We start from the raw sequence: 18704 nt of genomic DNA, 5'->3' as shown, positions 1-18704 counted from the left end.
ATAGCTTAAATTGTGTTGATGCTACAATGTTTGGGGTTGAGATTTGATTTTGTAATAAAGGTTTATTTATTTACTTTTTTATTTTTTTCTATTCTCGTAATGCTGCATTGATATTAAAACATTTTTAAAAGGAGAAAGAAAAGGTTTGTAGAAAGGGTAATTAGTTGCTTTATTATTTATATATTGTGTCTGCAAAAATGGGTGAGGTTATAGGGGGTGGCGTATTTTTTTGTAGCAGCCGTGTTTTATCCCTGTCCTAAAAGCCCACCAACAGGACTTTATTTTGTAGAAAACCGCTACCATTCATAGGTGGGGTAATTAGTATCTCAGCAGTGCTGATTATCTACCTCTGGATTTCCACAAAACATGCTCTGTTGGTGGTATTTGAGGACAGAGCTGGGAAGCCCTGCCCTATATTATGCTGCTATTGGGTATCCCGTTTCCATGGGCTTCATTATTATTATTATTATTTAGTATTTATATAGCGCCGACATCTTCCACAGTGCTGTACACAGTATATTGACTTGTCACTTAACTGTCCCTTAGAGGGGCTCACAATCTAATACCACAATTGTCCTATGTCTGTGTATGTATTTTGTAGTGTATCCTAGTCTAGGGCTAATTTAGGATGAAGCCAATTAACTTATCTGTATGTTTTTGGGATATGGGAGGAAACCGCAAAGATACAAGTTAAATATGGCTGCCATGTCACATACAACATCAAAAAACAGTACCCCTAATGCAATTACAATACACATAATGGTGCATGGACTGTCTGGCAGGATTCTATTCATCCTAGAACAATGCCCAGGTGTTTGCATGTAACAGCACCTAATACACACAGGGTGACATTACCTGCCTGGCATCATCCCCTCTAGTGGTGGAAAACAATGGAGCTGCTGGCCAGGTGCTGCTCACATCCCATTACAATGCACTTACAGGAAATGCTATGCAAATATACACATTCTACTTACCATGGGATCAGGGCGCTTTTAGCCAAAGTAAACAAAATGGCCTCCACATAAGACAAGATTGGGCCGGTACTGTTTAATCCACATGATAAATGTTGTTACACCCCCAATTTGCATCTTTCATTTGTATTTTATATTAAAAAAATACACTGTAGTTATCATAATAAGCATTTTAGTATTTGGTAATGTAGTACAAAATGCAGTCAAATATTTGCATGCTCAATATGTGGGAATATCCATATCCTGGTTACCTCCAGTATAGTGGTGATTAGTGTTGATTTTACCGAGTAACTACATACTCCAATGGTGCCCATACACGATACAATAAAAAAGTTACATTTTCCTGTTTATTCGATCTAAATGATCAAATCGAATGAAAGTTTTTCGGACATCCTGGAAAAATCTTTATATTCGATCTAACGAAATAATCAAACTAAATTATCTAATCGAAAATAAATGAAAAATTGTACCATGTATGGGGACCTTTAGCTACTCTGTATCAAAATTGAAATGAGACTGCTGTGACCACAGGAGGCGGGGCTAACATACCCATGTGACCGTCATATCCGATGTGCCCTATGTTGGGTTCTTTCACTCCTATGCTTCCTCCTTCTGTATTGAGGGAGGAAGGTTGGGAATGACATGGAATGCAACATGTGGCACATTGGTTCAGGCAGTCACATGGGTATGTTAACCCCGCCTCCCGCGCTCACAGATGTCTCCTTTTACATTTTGATACAGAGAAGCCATGAGAACAGCTACTAGGTAAAATCAACAATAATAGTGATTCCTTCAATCCAGAATAATAGAAAGTAACATATTTATCCTTAAAATAAGAATCTTTAGATTTAGAAATTACGCTTTAGTGAAATGCATAGAATTCATATAGAAATAACTCTGTTTATTTTTAATAACAGTGGAAAACAGAGCTTTTCTAGCATCCATCATTGAAAAATAAATGAAATAAGATTCCAGTGATGATTTTGTGCATACTGCTGCTACTACTACTTTTAGCACTACTACTTCTTTTACGTCTTTTACTACTACTATACTACTACTACTGCTACTTATTTTACCACCACTGAGACTACTTCTTTTACCATCACTACTACTACTACTACTTATTTTACCACTACTAATTATTTTACTTCTTTTACCACTACTACTGCTACTACTTATTTCACTACTACTACTTATTTTACCACTACTACTTCTTTTACTTCTTTTACTACTTTTATCACTTTTACCACTACTTCTACCAACTGCTTGTCTATTTGATAGTTGTTGCTATTGTATATTGGTTTAGTGTTTGTGTATTTTTCCCCTTTTATCTTAAAGAGACTCCGTAACAAAAATTGCATCCTGTTTTTTATCATCCTACAAGTTCCAAAAGCTATTCTAATGTGTTCTGGCTTACTGCAGCACGTTCTACTATCACCATCTCTGTAATAAATCAACTTATCTCTCTCTTGTCAGACTTGTCAGCCTGTGTCTGGAAGGCTGCCAAGTTCTTCAGTGTTGTGGTTCTGCTATGAATTCCCCCTTCCAGGCCCCTCTCTGCACACTGCCTGTGTATTATTTAGATAAGAGCAGCTTCTCTCTTCTCTCTTATCTTTTACAAGCTGGATAAATCGTCCTCTGAGCTGGCTGGGCTTTCACATAATGAAGAATTACAGACAAGGGCAAAGCTGTTTGCAGGAGAAAAAAGAGCAGCCTGACACTTCAGTGCATGAAAGCTGCAGGGAGAAAGAAACACACAAATGATCTCTTGAGATTAAAAAGGAAGGCTGTATACAGGCTGCTTGTGTATGGATGTATTTTCTATGTGTGGACATACTGTACATCAACCTACTTCCTGTTTTGGTGGCCATTTTGTTTATTTATAAACAAACTTTTTAAAACTGTTTTTAACCACTTTTAATGCGGCGAGGAGCGGCGAAATTGTGACAGAGGGTAATAGGAGATGTCCCCTAACGCACTGGTATGTTTACTTTTGTGCGATTTTAACAATACAGATTCTCTTTAAATAAGCCTTAAGGACCAGTTCTTACTCCGGCGATTAGCGGGTGATTCCTGCTAATCGCCGGAGTGAAAAATAACACTAGCGCTTTTTAAAGTTCTAGTGGTATTCTAACCCTATGGCAGTGATCTAACTGCCATGATTGGTGCCAATTGCAAAACATGTTCCCTGCAGCATTTTGCTGCAATTCTAGAGCAATCGCAGGAGTGTGTAAAAAAGTGCTGATCGCGATCGTTCTGAATGGCAGAAGTGTACAGCGATTTTACCCGCAAAAAAACCCCCCAAAAACCCTTATAGTCAGTTTTTCCTCTTACTATCTATATATGCTTACATGTTTATTGGGAAGGATGAAGTTCTTACAACTTTCCTCTAGTATCCCATCACATTAAGGTGTATAATGCCCTGAAAATTATTTGAGCACTTCAGTTTTCTGTTCAAACTGGAGTCTTTTTTTCCCCACTTTTTTGTTTTCTGTCAGTATAATTCATCTGTGCTTTCTCCATTCATGGGTTGGGTGAAACTTTTGCATTTGGGTGTATGATTCTAGAGGAAGCCATACATGCCTAATCTTTACTGGTGCACTATTCTACTATTCTAGTATATATTATATACAGAAACCTTTATAATCATGTTATGCACCTAACTGCATCATAATCCCTCTACAGAAAATGCTGCATTCAAATGCATATATTACACTGACGAGGACCAAATATGCTAAAAGAGCAATGTATGCAGCAGTTATAGGTTATTGATCCTGTCCCTTAGTTCCTGCCATCAGATCACATTGACACAAGATGCAGCAACAAAAACCTTGCTGTTAAAGTAACCTGGACAATTATTTGCTGGTGGTAAAGACCCTCCCTAATCTAAAGGGAACATAGAAAGTAAACTTAAATGTACCTGTTACCATGTCCAAATAAAAAATAAACAGACTTTTACCACAGACACCCGCCCTCCAGGTTCAGAAAAAAAAGACATATATCTATTCTGAAAGTGGTTGCTTTGTAGTTGTTTTCTTATTACAAATGTTAATGAGGACATTGATGGCTGCTGAAAGTTGAATAAACCTCTTTGTCACCCCTAAAGTGTCTTGATTACTAAATACAACTTTCCATTGTCTGCATCAGTGTATTCCTAAAGAAAACAACTCTTTATTATTTAGAACCATGCTGGAGAAAATGACTTTACACAGCCCCTCCCCCACCTAGTCTCCACCTTTATTGAATGTAAATACCTCTCCCGGTCAGGTAGTGTTAACATTGTATATTAGACTTTACCAAACTCCTACTGAAATATTAATCATACTAGCAATGAGAGATAAGAAGCCTGATCTTTTATTATCTAATAGCAAGATGTGTATGTTAAATATAAATAGTTCATTGCAATATTCTATTTGCGTTTTTTTTTCTAAGGTAAGTCAAAGAAATTGGTAAAGACAAACATGTCAGTTCTTATAAAGAGCTCCTGAATTTAGGAAGCAGCATAATGGTAACCCAGGTAATGGGATAATACATATTTAATGTCGGACTATTGCAATTCTAGTCAATCTATACTAATACAGCTGCAGGTTTCTAGTGATGGACGAACATCAATTTTTTACCGCAAACATTTGCAAACCGGCCGTTCGCAGTGGGCTCCATAGACTTTGATGGGCTGTGAACTTCAAAACTTTCAGGCCATTTCTGCAGCCACAATTTCTTAAAAAAAAAAAAAAAAGGTGTAAAGTGTACAAAACCTGGACAGAGGCATGGAGGAGGATCAACTGCGAAATAGTCGCCCAAAAATTACATATTTTGCGCAAACGCTTTTTAATGGTTATTTTTAAAGTTTAATGGTCTTCAACTTTAGCAGTTAATGGCAAGTTCTCTAAAAGACCTCATCGTTTTTGAGAATATCAATGTTAAAGTAAAGGAAACATTCTATATTTAAATGCGGTAAAATGAGGTGTGTGTGTGTGTGTGTTTTCTAAAAAATAGGTGAAATTGCTAGGGATCCTTATACAGCCGTATTGCGGCTGTATAGCGATCCTTGGCCAAAGCGTTCCCACATTTTCCAGGAGGTTTCCAGGGGGGCAGTACGCACGGTGCACTGGAACCCCATCATGAAAGTCACAGCGCTTTCTTTTGATATATGTAAATTTACACTACTGTTAGGTTGATATTTATCAATTTATTTATCTGTCATTTATGGCATTTAAGTATATATTTTTTCCTATTATAACTTTAAGATAGATTTTCTCTAAAACTGCAAGATCCTTTTGAAAAAAATCTTCTTGTTTCCACTGTCCTCCTTAACATACCCTGCGCATTTAGTTGGCGGCCATTGACTTTAATTTTAAAAAATGTGAATGTGAACTTTTGAGAAAAAAAGCCTGCATTAATTTTGAATGGCAAACAACCCAAGTTTGCCAGGAACTGTCTGATGGCAAACTGTTTGGGCCATCACTACAGGTTTTTGTGTCCAGTACATCTGTGTATTCTGCTGTGCTGCTCAGGGCTGAAGCCAGATGTGGGGGGGAGGCGCCAGCAGCTGTGCATGCTAAATACCTTTTTTTTCTTAGCTCATGTTTATATTGCTTATAAAATAAATCTTAAGGTCTGTAATATGTTTAGAGGGACCCTGAGCAGTAAAAATAAATTAAATCTGGACCTACCTGGGGTTTCTTGCAGCTCACCATAGGCTGCGAGGTCCTCCTGGCTCCTCTCCCGGTCCCGTTGGAGAATTCACTGCTGGCGACACCTGGGTGTCGACCCGACACTTCCTTAACGGTGACGCTACGCGCCATCACGGCGGCTGCTACGCATCATCACAGCTGCCGGCGTGACAGTACTGCGCATGCACTGTTTTCTAACTCTGAACCACACATGATGGCATAGCGTCACCGTTAAGGACATGTTGGGCCGCCACTTGACCCGGGTGTCACCAGTAGTGAATTCTGCAGTGGGACTGGAAGAGTAGCCAGGAGGACACTGGGGGACCTCGCAGACTACGGTGGGCTGGAGAAAGCCCAAGGCAAATCCTGATTTCATTTATTTTTACTGTTCACGGTCCCTTAAAAAATATATAGTGCCTCAAATGAAGAAATACATTACAGCTTGTAAACTGGTCAAGGTATCAGAAAGCTACAAAATGAATTTAATCCGTTATTTCTAAAGTGCAAAATTATATGAAGTTTTCAAGTTTTTTAATTGCTTTAAAATTAACTGTCCTAACATAATGTATATTTGGTCATATTTGGAAAAAAAATTCTATCTTTTCTAATTTTTTTTACTTTTTTTTTGTAATTTAATTATTTCAAGAGACAGTATCTACTTAAGTTTGTAATCACTGATACTGAGAGGTAATTTGATTAGACCTTAGTTTCAGTGGGCATTCCCCTTTCCCATTGTTCTCAGAAAGTCTATTTAAATATCTGTAAGAATAGGGGGATATTTACATAAAATATACAAACTGATCCAGCCAATGAGAATTCTTCTCTATTGTCTTTCCAAACCCTCTTCCCAGTATAAAGCAGATGACCTGATCTGATCCTGGGATTTACCATTAGATCCAGAGACTGAAGAGTTGTATTTTTGTGAAGAATTCTTGGATATTCATCCACCCCGTCTCCGAACAACTCTCCACAGTATATCACCATCACATTAAGGTAAGACTTTGAATATGATTTATTTATTTATTTTTAATTCCTAGCATTAAATGTGCTGAGGTTTACCTTTTGTATGTAGTGAGTACATATTAGTGGGTACATGCAGTGGGCTGATATTATTATATGACAGTATTGATCAGTGGTAGAGTATTTGGGAAAACACCCGTGGCAGGAAACATATGCCAGGACTCACACCCCAGTTCCTGTAGAAAATGTTACTCCAATACAATCAAGAGCTTTTAATGATGTTGTGGTGAGGGTGACCCTATTGGTTGTATTAGAACATTGGCTTATGGATCATTTTCTAACAGGGAAAGTGTATTCAAATAAAGTGTCTCAATTGAAAAATGCTCCATAGGCCAACATAAAATAAAAAAAATACAGAGAGGGATGTAAATGCAGGTGTTGTTTGTTACTTATTCTTCTAATAGCAAAGTTCTGATACAGGTTGAAAATAGTCTAGATACTCATGAAACCACTTTCTTCTCCTTCCTCCAGGACAGAATGGCTTCCGATGGGTTTCAGCATTTGATGTCTCTCGTAGAGGAACTCCAGTTTTCACTAGAGGACATGGAGCAAGTGGATCTACGTGACAGCTTCATCATGGAAGATGTGCTTGGGGAAGGGACATTTGGCAAAGTTGTGGTGGCCCAGGACAAGGAAACAGGTCAGTCTCTTATTACACTTTCATGATCATAGCAGATTAATAGTCAATAAATGATATTAAAGGGTGGGATAGAGGTATATAATCTCTGTTTAATATATTGTTCGTGTACTGAATTCTTTTGTTTTTATGGTTTATGATTATAGAAAGGAATATGATCAAATGGGTATGAAACCTGTGTGTGTGTTTAGGTGCGCACACACGTCTGATATTTCTGAACGACTTGTAGTTCAAACAACAAGTCGTTCAGACATCATGTACACACTGAACAACAAGTCATTTGATATGCTAATTTACCTAATTTACATGTCATTTGACCAAGTTGGATAATGGACAATGGACTGGATAGAATAATAGACTAGATTAATTGACTGATCAAACAACTTTTTGTTTGAATGTCTTTTTTTAGTGTCAAACAGACTTGTATGTTTGAATGACAGTTAACGGATCCGCTGAGCGGGTCAGTCAAAACTGCTGCTGCTATCAGTCTAACGATCATTCGTGTCATTCAAACGACCAGTTTGAAAGACAAGTCAATCAGAAATATCAGACGTGTATGTACCTTTTTAATTTTTTAACGTGTTTTGCTTGTTTGTGTGGTTTGTAGCTGTCAGTGTTTACACAAAATTTATATTTGATTGCTGCATGTGTAGCTGGTGGTTACAGACTTCCTTTCCTGGAAGACCTCATTGACTACTTCCTGCTAATGCAGTAATCAATATATTTGCAAATTGATCACTGATGAGTTTTTCCCCTTTAGGACCAGAGCAATTTTCACTTTTCAGCGTTTCTCCCTTTCTTTTGCAAATAACTTAATCACTTCTAATCACAATTAATTGAACTATGTATTGTTTTTGCCACCAATTAGACATTCTTTGGATGGTAAATTATGCTAAGAATTATTTTATTTCGGAATAATAATAAAAAAAAAATTTCTGTTTTCGGCCATTATAGTTTTTAAAATAAAATGTTCTACTGTGGATAAAAGCCACACCTTTTATTTGCCCATTTGCCCCAGTTATTGCAACATTTAAAATACTTCCTTAGTACAATGTATGGCGCCAATATTTTATTTGGAAATAAAGGTGCATTTTTTTCAGCTTTGCTTCCATCACTAATTACAAGCCCACAGTTTAAAAATTAACGGTAATATACCCTCTTAGCATACATATTAAAAAAAGTAAAGTCTATAAGGTAACTAGTTATGTATTTTTTTTAATTGTCCTTTTTTAATGCATTGTGGTACAGTGGAAGAGTGTAGGAGGGAAAGAGATCATTTTAAATGTAATTGTGGGTCTTTTTACTATTTGTCGACAAGATGACCTTGCGCATTATCTCCTATTAGCGTACGATAAGTACGCTAAATAGGAAGTAATGCGTTGACGTGTTACTGCAGAATATACAATGATGCAGGCATCTTATTGATTGACACTGTTCATTGACACAAGGACTTAGATCAATGAATGGGAACTGTTCTCCCATTCATTGATCCCCCTGCTAACTGTAAATGAGCACGGTAGACAGCAGGGAGCGCACACAGTGGCAATGCAGTGGGAGCCGTATATCTATGCCCCTGGAACGGAAACAGTCTTCCCACGGGGTGTGGATATACTGCCTTAGTTCCACTAAACTTCTCCTTTTCAAATAGTTTTAGAACATGCTAGAAAAAATACTCTGTAAATTAATGGTCATATTTTTTTCTGCTCAGGTGAAAGAGTGGCTCTGAAACTTGTAAACAGAAAGAGGACCAGTGAAAGGAAGTTCCTGAGGGAGTTTGGGATTTCATTTTTCCTATCGAGTCACGCCAATATTGTTAAATGCCATGGATGTGCCTTCAAAACATATGATCATCTGGTCTTCACACAGGAATTTGCACCGATAGGCGATCTGTATTCTGTTCTTTTTAAAAATGTAAGTCCCATTTACTTCTCTCTTTTTTTTTTTCTGTGGCACTGATTTATTATCGGAATTGTATGTAATATGGTTTGTTTGTTGTTTTTTCATGAAAGGTTGGATTTCGTGAAGATGTTGTGAAACGGTGCAGTGTGCAGATGGCTAGTGCTCTGGAGTTCATCTCCCACAACAGAGTCGTGCACATGGATGTGAAGCTTGGAAACTTTTTACTATTTGATCCAGACTGCCATTGTATCAAGCTCACAGACTTTGGATTTGCCCGCATTCACGGGACTGTCATTACTGATAGTTTTGGCACACCTCCGCACATGGCACCAGAACTGAATGAAATGGGTGACAGCCTGTCCGTGGATGGTTCTATTGATGTTTGGGCGTTTGGAGTCTGCATCTTCCAGCTGATCACTGGACGGCTTCCTTGGAAGATGGCGTCTTTAGATGATGAGGAATACAGGAATTTTTTTCAGTGGCAGTACTATTTCAACTTCATGGAACCTCCAGGACAATGGAGCGAGATGTCCACAGGGGCACAGCAGATGTTCTCCAACTTGCTGGCCATAGATCGTAGGAAGCGAAGTTCATGTACTGAAATTTTTAAATATCTAGATGTACTTTGGGATAATTGTTCTGCACATTTTGTTTGAAATGGTGCATTCAAGAACATAGAAGGCTTCTAAGAGCAAACTTTCCATCATGCCGACCCTCAGATTCAGCACTTTGTACCTGCAGCTTGTTTCCCATTATGGACCAGAGCAATTGGACATTTTTTGGCTATGTGCCTTGATATATATAATGTATTTTATTATCACTTTTTTTGTACCAAGAACTTTATTGCCTAGGCATTTTTTCTACTGTAAATAAGAACCACAAATTATATTTGGCTTTTTATCCCACTTATTGTATAGCTTAAATTGTGTTGATGCTACAATGTTTGGGGTTGAGATTTGATTTTGTAATAAAGGTTTATTTATTTACTTTTTTATTTTTTTCTATTCTCGTAATGCTGCATTGATATTAAAACATTTTTAAAAGGAGAAAGAAAAGGTTTGTAGAAAGGGTAATTAGTTGCTTTATTATTTATATATTGTGTCTGCAAAAATGGGTGAGGTTATAGGGGGTGGCGTATTTTTTTGTAGCAGCCGTGTTTTATCCCTGTCCTAAAAGCCCACCAACAGGACTTTATTTTGTAGAAAACCGCTACCATTCATAGGTGGGGTAATTAGTATCTCAGCAGTGCTGATTATCTACCTCTGGATTTCCACAAAACATGCTCTGTTGGTGGTATTTGAGGACAGAGCTGGGAAGCCCTGCCCTATATTATGCTGCTATTGGGTATCCCGTTTCCATGGGCTTCATTATTATTATTATTATTTAGTATTTATATAGCGCCGACATCTTCCACAGTGCTGTACACAGTATATTGACTTGTCACTTAACTGTCCCTTAGAGGGGCTCACAATCTAATACCACAATTGTCCTATGTCTGTGTATGTATTTTGTAGTGTATCCTAGTCTAGGGCTAATTTAGGATGAAGCCAATTAACTTATCTGTATGTTTTTGGGATATGGGAGGAAACCGCAAAGATACAAGTTAAATATGGCTGCCATGTCACATACAACATCAAAAAACAGTACCCCTAATGCAATTACAATACACATAATGGTGCATGGACTGTCTGGCAGGATTCTATTCATCCTAGAACAATGCCCAGGTGTTTGCATGTAACAGCACCTAATACACACAGGGTGACATTACCTGCCTGGCATCATCCCCATTCCCCTCTAGTGGTGGAAAACAATGGAGCTGCTGGCCAGGTGCTGCTCACATCCCATTACAATGCACTTACAGGAAATGCTATGCAAATATACACATTCTACTTACCATGGGATCAGGGCGCTTTTAGCCAAAGTAAACAAAATGGCCTCCACATAAGACAAGATTGGGCCGGTACTGTTTAATCCACATGATAAATGTTGTTACACCCCCAATTTGCATCTTTCATTTGTATTTTATATTAAAAAAATACACTGTAGTTATCATAATACGCATTTTAGTATTTGGTAATGTAGTACAAAATGCAGTCAAATATTTGCGTGCTCAATATGTGGGAATATCCATATCCTGGTTACCTCCAGTATAGTGGTGATTAGTGTTGATTTTACCGAGTAACTACATACTCCAATGGTGCCCATACACGATACAATAAAAAAGTTACATTTTCCTGTTTATTCGATCTAAATGATCAAATCGAATGAAAGTTTTTCGGACATGCTGGAAAAATCTTTATATTCGATCTAACGAAATAATCAAACTAAATTATCTAATTGAAAATAAATGAAAAATTGTACCATGTATGGGGACCTTTAGCTACTCTGTATCAAAATTGAAATGAGACCACTGTGACCGCGAGAGGCGGGGCTAACATACCCATGTGACCGTCATATCCGATGCGCCCTATGTTGCGTTCTTTCACTCCTATGCTTCCTCCTCCTGTATTGAGAGAGGAAGGTTGGGAATGACATGGAATGCAACATGTGGCACATTGGTTCAGACAGTCACATGGGTATGTTAACCCCGCCTTCCGCGCTCACAGATGTCTCCTTTTACATTTTGATACAGAGAAGCCATGAGAACAGCTACTAGGTAAAATCAACACTAATAGTGATTCCTTGAATCCAGAATAATAGAAAGTAACATATTTATCCTTAAAATGAGAATCTTTGGATTTAGAAATTAAGCTTTAGTGAAAAACCACAAGATTCATATAGAAATAACTCTCTTTATTTTTTAATAACCATGGAAAAAAGAGCTTTTCTAGCATTCATCATTGAAAAATAAATGAAATAAGATTCCAGTGATGATTTTGTGCATACTGCTATTATTGCTGCTACCACCACCACTACTACTTCTTTTACCACTACTAATTATTTTACTTCTTTTACCACTACTACTGCTACTACTTATTTTACTACTACTACTACTTATTTTACTTATTTTACTACTTTTATCACTTTTACCACTACTTCTACCAACTGCTTGTCTATTTGATAGTTGTTGCTATTGTATATTGGTTTAGTGTTTGTGTATTTTTCCCCTTTTATCTTAAATAAGCCTTAAAGAGAGTCTGAAGCGAGAATAGATCTCGCTTCAGACCTCATAGCTAGCAGGGGCATGCGTGCCCCTGCTAAAACGCCGCTATAGCGCGGCTTAACGGGGGTCCCTGTCCCCCCAAACCCCCTCCGTGCAGCGGGGGAGCGCTTCCTGGTTGGGGCAGGGCTAACCGCCGCAGCCCTGCCCCATGCGCGTCTGTCAGACGCGTATCTCCGCCTCTCCCCCGCCCCTCTCAGTCTTCCTTCACTGAGAGGGGCGGGGGAGAGGCGGCGATGCGCGTCTGATAGACGGCGCTGGGAGGCAGGGCTGCAGCCGTTAGCCCTGCCTCCAGGAAGAGGGGAAAAGCGACCAAGTCTGCGACCAAGGTTTGCGGGGGGTGGGTTGGGGGTGAAGGGACCCCCGTTAAGCCGCGGGATAGCGGCGTTTTAGCAGGGGCACACGTGCCCCTGCTATATATAAGACCTGAAGCGAGATTTAGTCTCGCTTCAGTGTCTCTTTAAGGACCAGTTCTCACTCCGGCGATTAGCGGGTGATTCCTGCTAATCGCCGGAGTGAAAAATAACACTAGCGCTTTTTAAAGTTCTAGTGCTATTCTAACCCTATGGCAGTGATCTAACTGCCATGATTGGTGCCAATTGCAAAACATGTTCCCTGCAGCATTTTGCTGCAATTCTAGAGCAATCGCAGGAGTGCGTAATAAAGTGCTGATCGCGATCGTTCTGAATGGCAGAAGTGTACAGCGATTTTACCCGCAAAACCCCCCCCCCAAAAACCCTTATAGTCAGTTTTTCCTCTTACTATCTATATATGCTTACATGTTTATTGGGAAGGATGAAGTTCTTACAACTTTCCTCTAGTATCCCATCACTATTAGGTGTATAATGCCCTGAAAATTATTTGAGCACTTCAGTTTTCTGTTCAAACTGGAGTCTTTTTTTTTTCCCGCTTTTTTGTTTTCTGTCAGTATAATTCATCTGTGCTTTCTCCATTCATGGGTTGGGTGAAACTTTTGCATTTGGGTGTATAATTCTAGAGGAAGCCATAAATGCCTAATCTTTACTGGTGCACTATTCTACTATTCTAGTATATATTATATACAGAGACCTTTACAATCATGTTATGCGCCTAACTACAATATAATCCCTCTACAGAAAATGCTGCATTCAAATGCATATATTACACTGACGAGGACCAAGTATGCTAAAAGCAATGTGTGCATCAGTTATAGGTTATTGATCCTGTCCCTTAGTTCCTGCCATCACATCACATCGACACAAGATGCAGCAACAAAAACCTTGCTGATAAAATGAACCTAGACAATTATTTGCTGCTGGTAAGACTCTCCCTAATCTAAAAGGAACATAAAAAGTAAACTTAAATGTACTTGTTACCCTGTCCAAATAAAAAATAAACAGACTTTTACCACAGACACCGGCCCTCCAGGTTCAGAAAAAAAAGATATATATCTATTCTGAAAGTGGTTGCTTTGTTGTTGTTCTCTTATTACAAATGTTAATGAGGACATCAAGATGGCTGCTGTAAGTTTAATAAACCTCTTTGTCACCCCTAAAGTGTCTTGTTTACGAAATACAACTTTCCATTGTCTGCATCAGTGTATTGCTAAAGAAAACAACTCTCTATTGTTTAGAACCAAGCTGGAGAAAAGGACTTTACACAGCCCCTCCCACACCTAGTCTCCACCTTTATTGAATGTAAATACCTCTCCCTGTCAGGTAGTGTTAACATTGTATATTAGGCTGTACCAAACTCCTACTGAAATATGAATCATACTAGCAATGGTAGATAAGAAGCCTGATCTTTTATTATCTAATAGCAAGATTTGTATGTTGGATATGAATAGTTCATTGCAATATTCTATTTGCGTTTTTTTTTCTAAGGTAAGTCAAAGAAATTGGTAAAGATAAACATATCAGTTCATATAAAGAGCTCCTGAATTTAGGAAGCAGCATAATGGGATTATACATGTTTAATGTTGGACTATTGCAATTCTAGTCAATCTATACTAATACAGCTGCAGGTTTCTAGTGATGGACGAACATCAATTTTTTACTGTAAACATTTGCAAACCGGCCATTCGCAGCGGGCTCCATAGACTTTGATCGGCTGTGACCTTCAAAACTTTCAGGCCATCTCTGCAGCCACAATTTCTTAAAAAAAAAGGTGTAAAGTGTACAAAACCTGGACACCTGAGGCATGGAGGAGGAGGATCAACTGCGAAATAGTCACCGAAAAATTACGTATTTTGCGCAAACACCTTTTAATGGTCATTTTTAAAGTTTAATGGCCTCCAACTTTAGCAGTTAATGGAAAGTTCTCCAAAAGACCTTGTCGTTTTTGAGAATATCAATGTTAAAGTTAGAGGAAACATTCTATATTTAAATGCGGTAAAATTATGTGTGTGTGTGTGTGCGCGTGCGTGTTCAGAGTGTGGTCTAAAAAATAGGTGAAGTTGCCAGGGATCTTTATACAGCCATATTGTGGCTGTATAGCGATCCTTGGCCAAAGCGTTGCCATATTTTCCAGGAGGTTTCTGGGGGGGGGGGGGGGGCAGTACGCACGGCGCACTGGAACCCCATCATGAAAGTCACAGCGCTTTCTTTTGATATATTTAAATTTACACTACTGTTAGGTTGATATTTATTAATTTATTTATCTGTCATTTATGGCATTTACATATATACTTTTCCCTATTATAACTAGATAGATTTTCTCTAAAACTACAAGATCCTTTTCAAAAAAATCTTCTTGTTCCCACTGTCCTCCTTAACATACCCTGCGCATTTAGTTGGCGGCCATTGACTTTAATGTAAAAAAATGTGAATGTGAACTTTTGAGAAAAGAGCCTGCATTAATTTTGAATGGCAAACAACCCAAGTTTGCCAGGAACTGTCCAATGGCAAACTGTTTGGGCCATCACTACAGGTTTTTGTGTCCAGTACATCTGTGTATTCTGCTGTGCTGCTCAGGGCTGAAGCCAGATGTGGGGGGGAGGCGCCGGCAGCTGTGCATGCTAAATACCTTTTTTTTTTCTTAGCGCATGTTTATATTGCTTATAAAAATAAATCTTAAGGTCTGTAATATGTTTACAGGGACCCTGAGCAGTAAAAATAAATTAAATCTGGACTTACCTGGTGCTTCTTGCAGTTCACCATAGGCTGTGAGGTCCTCCTGGCTCCTCTCCCGGTCCCGTTGGAGAATTCACTGCCGGCGACACCTGGGTGTTGACCCGACACTTCCTTAACGGTGACGCTACGCATCATCACGCCGGCTGCTATGCATCATCACAGCAGCCGGGGTCACAGTACTGCGCATACACTGTTTTCTAACTCTGAACCACACATGATGGCGTAGCGTCACCGTTAAGGACGTGTCGGGATGACACTTGACCCGGTGTCACCAGTAGTGAATTCTGCAGTGGGACTGGATGAGTAGCCAGGAGGACACTGGGGGACCTCGCTGACTACGGTGGGCTGGAGAAAGCCCCAGGTAAGTCCTGATTTCATTTATTTTTACTGTTCACTGTCCCTTAAAAAATATATAGTGCCTCAAATGAAGAAATACAATACAGCTTGTAAACTGGTCAAGGTATCAGAAAGCTACAAAATGAATTTAATCAGTTACTTCTAAAGTGCAAAATTATATGAAGTATTCAAGTTTTTTAATTGCTTTAAAATTAACTGTCCTAACATAATGTCTATTTGGTAATATTTGAAAAAAAAATTCTATCTTTTCTAATTTTTTTTTACTTTTTTTTTTCTAATTTAATTATTTCAAGAGACAGTGTCTACTTAAGTTTGTAATCACTGATACTGAGAGGTCATTTGATTAGACCTTAGTTTCAGTGGGCATTCCCCTTTCCCATTGTTCTCAGAAAGTCTATTTAAATATCTGTAAGAACAATAGGGGGATATTTACATACAATATGCAAACTGATCCAGCCAATGAGAAGTCTTCTCTATTGTCTTTCCAAACCCTCCACCAGTATAAAGCAGATGACCTGATCTGACCCTGGGACTTACCATTAGATCCAGAGACTGAAGAGTTGTATTCAGGTGAAGAATTCTTGGATATTCATCCACCCCGTCTCCGAACAACTCTCCACAGTACATCACCATCACATTAAGGTAAGACTTTGAATATGATTTATTTATTTTTAATTCCTAGCATTAAATGTGCTGAGGTTTACCTTTTGTATGTAGTGAGTACATATTAGTGGACACATGCAGTGGGCTGATATTATTATATGACAGTATTGATCAGTGGTAGAGTATTTGGAAAAGCACCCGTGGCAGGAAACATATGCCAGGACTCACACCCCAGTTCCTGTAGAAGATGTTACTCCAATACAATCAAGAGCTTTTAATGATGTTGTGGTGAGGGTGACCCTATTGGTTGTATTAGAACATTGGCTTATGGATCATTTTCTAACAGGGAAAGCGTATTCAAATAAAATGTCTCAATGGAAAAATGCTCCATAGGCCAAAATAAAATAAAATAAATACAGAGAGTGATCTGTATGCAGGTGTTGTTTGTTACTTATTCTTCTAATAGCAAAGTTCTGATACAGGTTGAAAATAGTCTAGATACTCATGAAACCACTTTCTTCTCCTTCCTCCAGGACAGAATGGCTTCCGATGGGTTTCAGGATTTGATGTCTCTCCTAGAGGAACTCCAGTTTTCACTAGAGGACATGGAGCAAGTGGATCTACGTGACAGCTTCATCATGGAAGATGTGCTTGGGGAAGGGACATTTGGCAAAGTTGTGGTGGCCCAGGACAAGGAAACAGGTCAGTCTCTTATTACACTTTCATGATCATAGCAGATTAATAGTCAATAAATGATATTAAAGGGTGGGATAGAGGTATATAATCTCTGTTTAATATATTGTTGTTCATGTACTGAATGCTTGTGTTTTTATGGTTTATGATTCTAGAATCAAATAGTGATCAAATGGGTATGAAACCTGTGTGCGTGTGTGTGTTTAGGTGCGCACACACATCTGATATTTCTGAACGACTTGTAGTTCAAACAACAAGTCGTTCAGACATCACGTACACACTGAACAACAAGTCATTTGATATGCTAATTTACCTAATTTACATGTCATTTGACCAAGTTGGATAATGGACAATGGACTGGATAGAATAATGGACTAGATTAATTGACTGATCAAACAACTTTTTGTTTGAATGTCTTTTTTTAGTGTCAAACAGACTTGTATGTTTGAATGACAGTTAACGGATCCGCTGAGCGGGTCAGTCAAAACTGCTGCTGCTATCAGTCTAACGATCATTCGTGTCATTCAAACGACCAGTTTGAAAGACAAGTCAATCAGAAATATCAGACGTGTATGTACCTTTTTAATTTTTTAACGTGTTTTGCTTGTTTGTGTGGTTTGTAGCTGTCAGTGTTTACACAAAATTTATATTTGATTGCTGCATGTGTAGCTGGTGGTTACAGACTTCCTTTCCTGGAAGACCTCAGTGACTACTTCCTGCTAATGCAGTAATCAATATATTTGCAAATTGATCACTGATGAGTTTTTCCCCTTTAGGACCAGAGCAATTTTCACTTTTCAGCGTTTCTCCCTTTCTTTTGCAAATAACTTAATCACTTCTAATCACAATTAATTGAACTATGTATTGTTTTTGCCACCAATTAGACATTCTTTGTATGGTAAATTATGCTAAGAATTATTTTAATTCGGAATAATAAGAAAAAAAAAATATTTCTGTTTTCGGCCATTATAGTTTTTAAACTAAAATGTTCTACTGTGGATAAAAGCCACACCTTTTATTTGCCCATTTTTCTTGGTTATTGCAACACTTAAAATACTTCCTTAGTACAATGTATGGAGCCAATATTTTATTTGGAAATTAAGGTGCATTTTTTCAGCTTTGCATCCATCACTAATTACAAGCCCGTAATTAAAAAAAATAACAGTAATATTCCCTCTTGGCATACATATTAAAAAAAAGTTCAGAAGTAACTAGTTATGTATTTTTTATTGTCATTATTTTTTTATGCAAAAACATTTTTGATGTACAATTGAGAGTGTGGGAGGGAAAGAGATCATTTTTAATGTAATTGTGGGTCTTTTTGTTAAAATATGTACAAATTACTCAAAAAGGAAAACCTGAAATTGATTAGGAGTAATGAGTAAATTAATACTGATATTAATTATCAAAAAAAACTTTTTTCATGCATCCTGCCAACAATAGTAATGAAAGGCAATGAAAGAGAGGATTGGCTCTTGGGTGCATGAAAATTGTGAACAACTTTATTGATGAATAAATACAAAAAATCCTAAAACTAGATCTAAACACACAATCTATATATAAACATTAAAAAAGGTCTAT

This window comes from Hyperolius riggenbachi, chromosome 1 (genome assembly GCF_040937935.1).
Source record: "Hyperolius riggenbachi isolate aHypRig1 chromosome 1, aHypRig1.pri, whole genome shotgun sequence".
NCBI classification, from domain to species: domain Eukaryota; kingdom Metazoa; phylum Chordata; class Amphibia; order Anura; family Hyperoliidae; genus Hyperolius; species Hyperolius riggenbachi.
The sequence above is the reverse complement of the archived record's forward strand: the minus strand, read 5'-3'. Positions refer to the sequence as shown.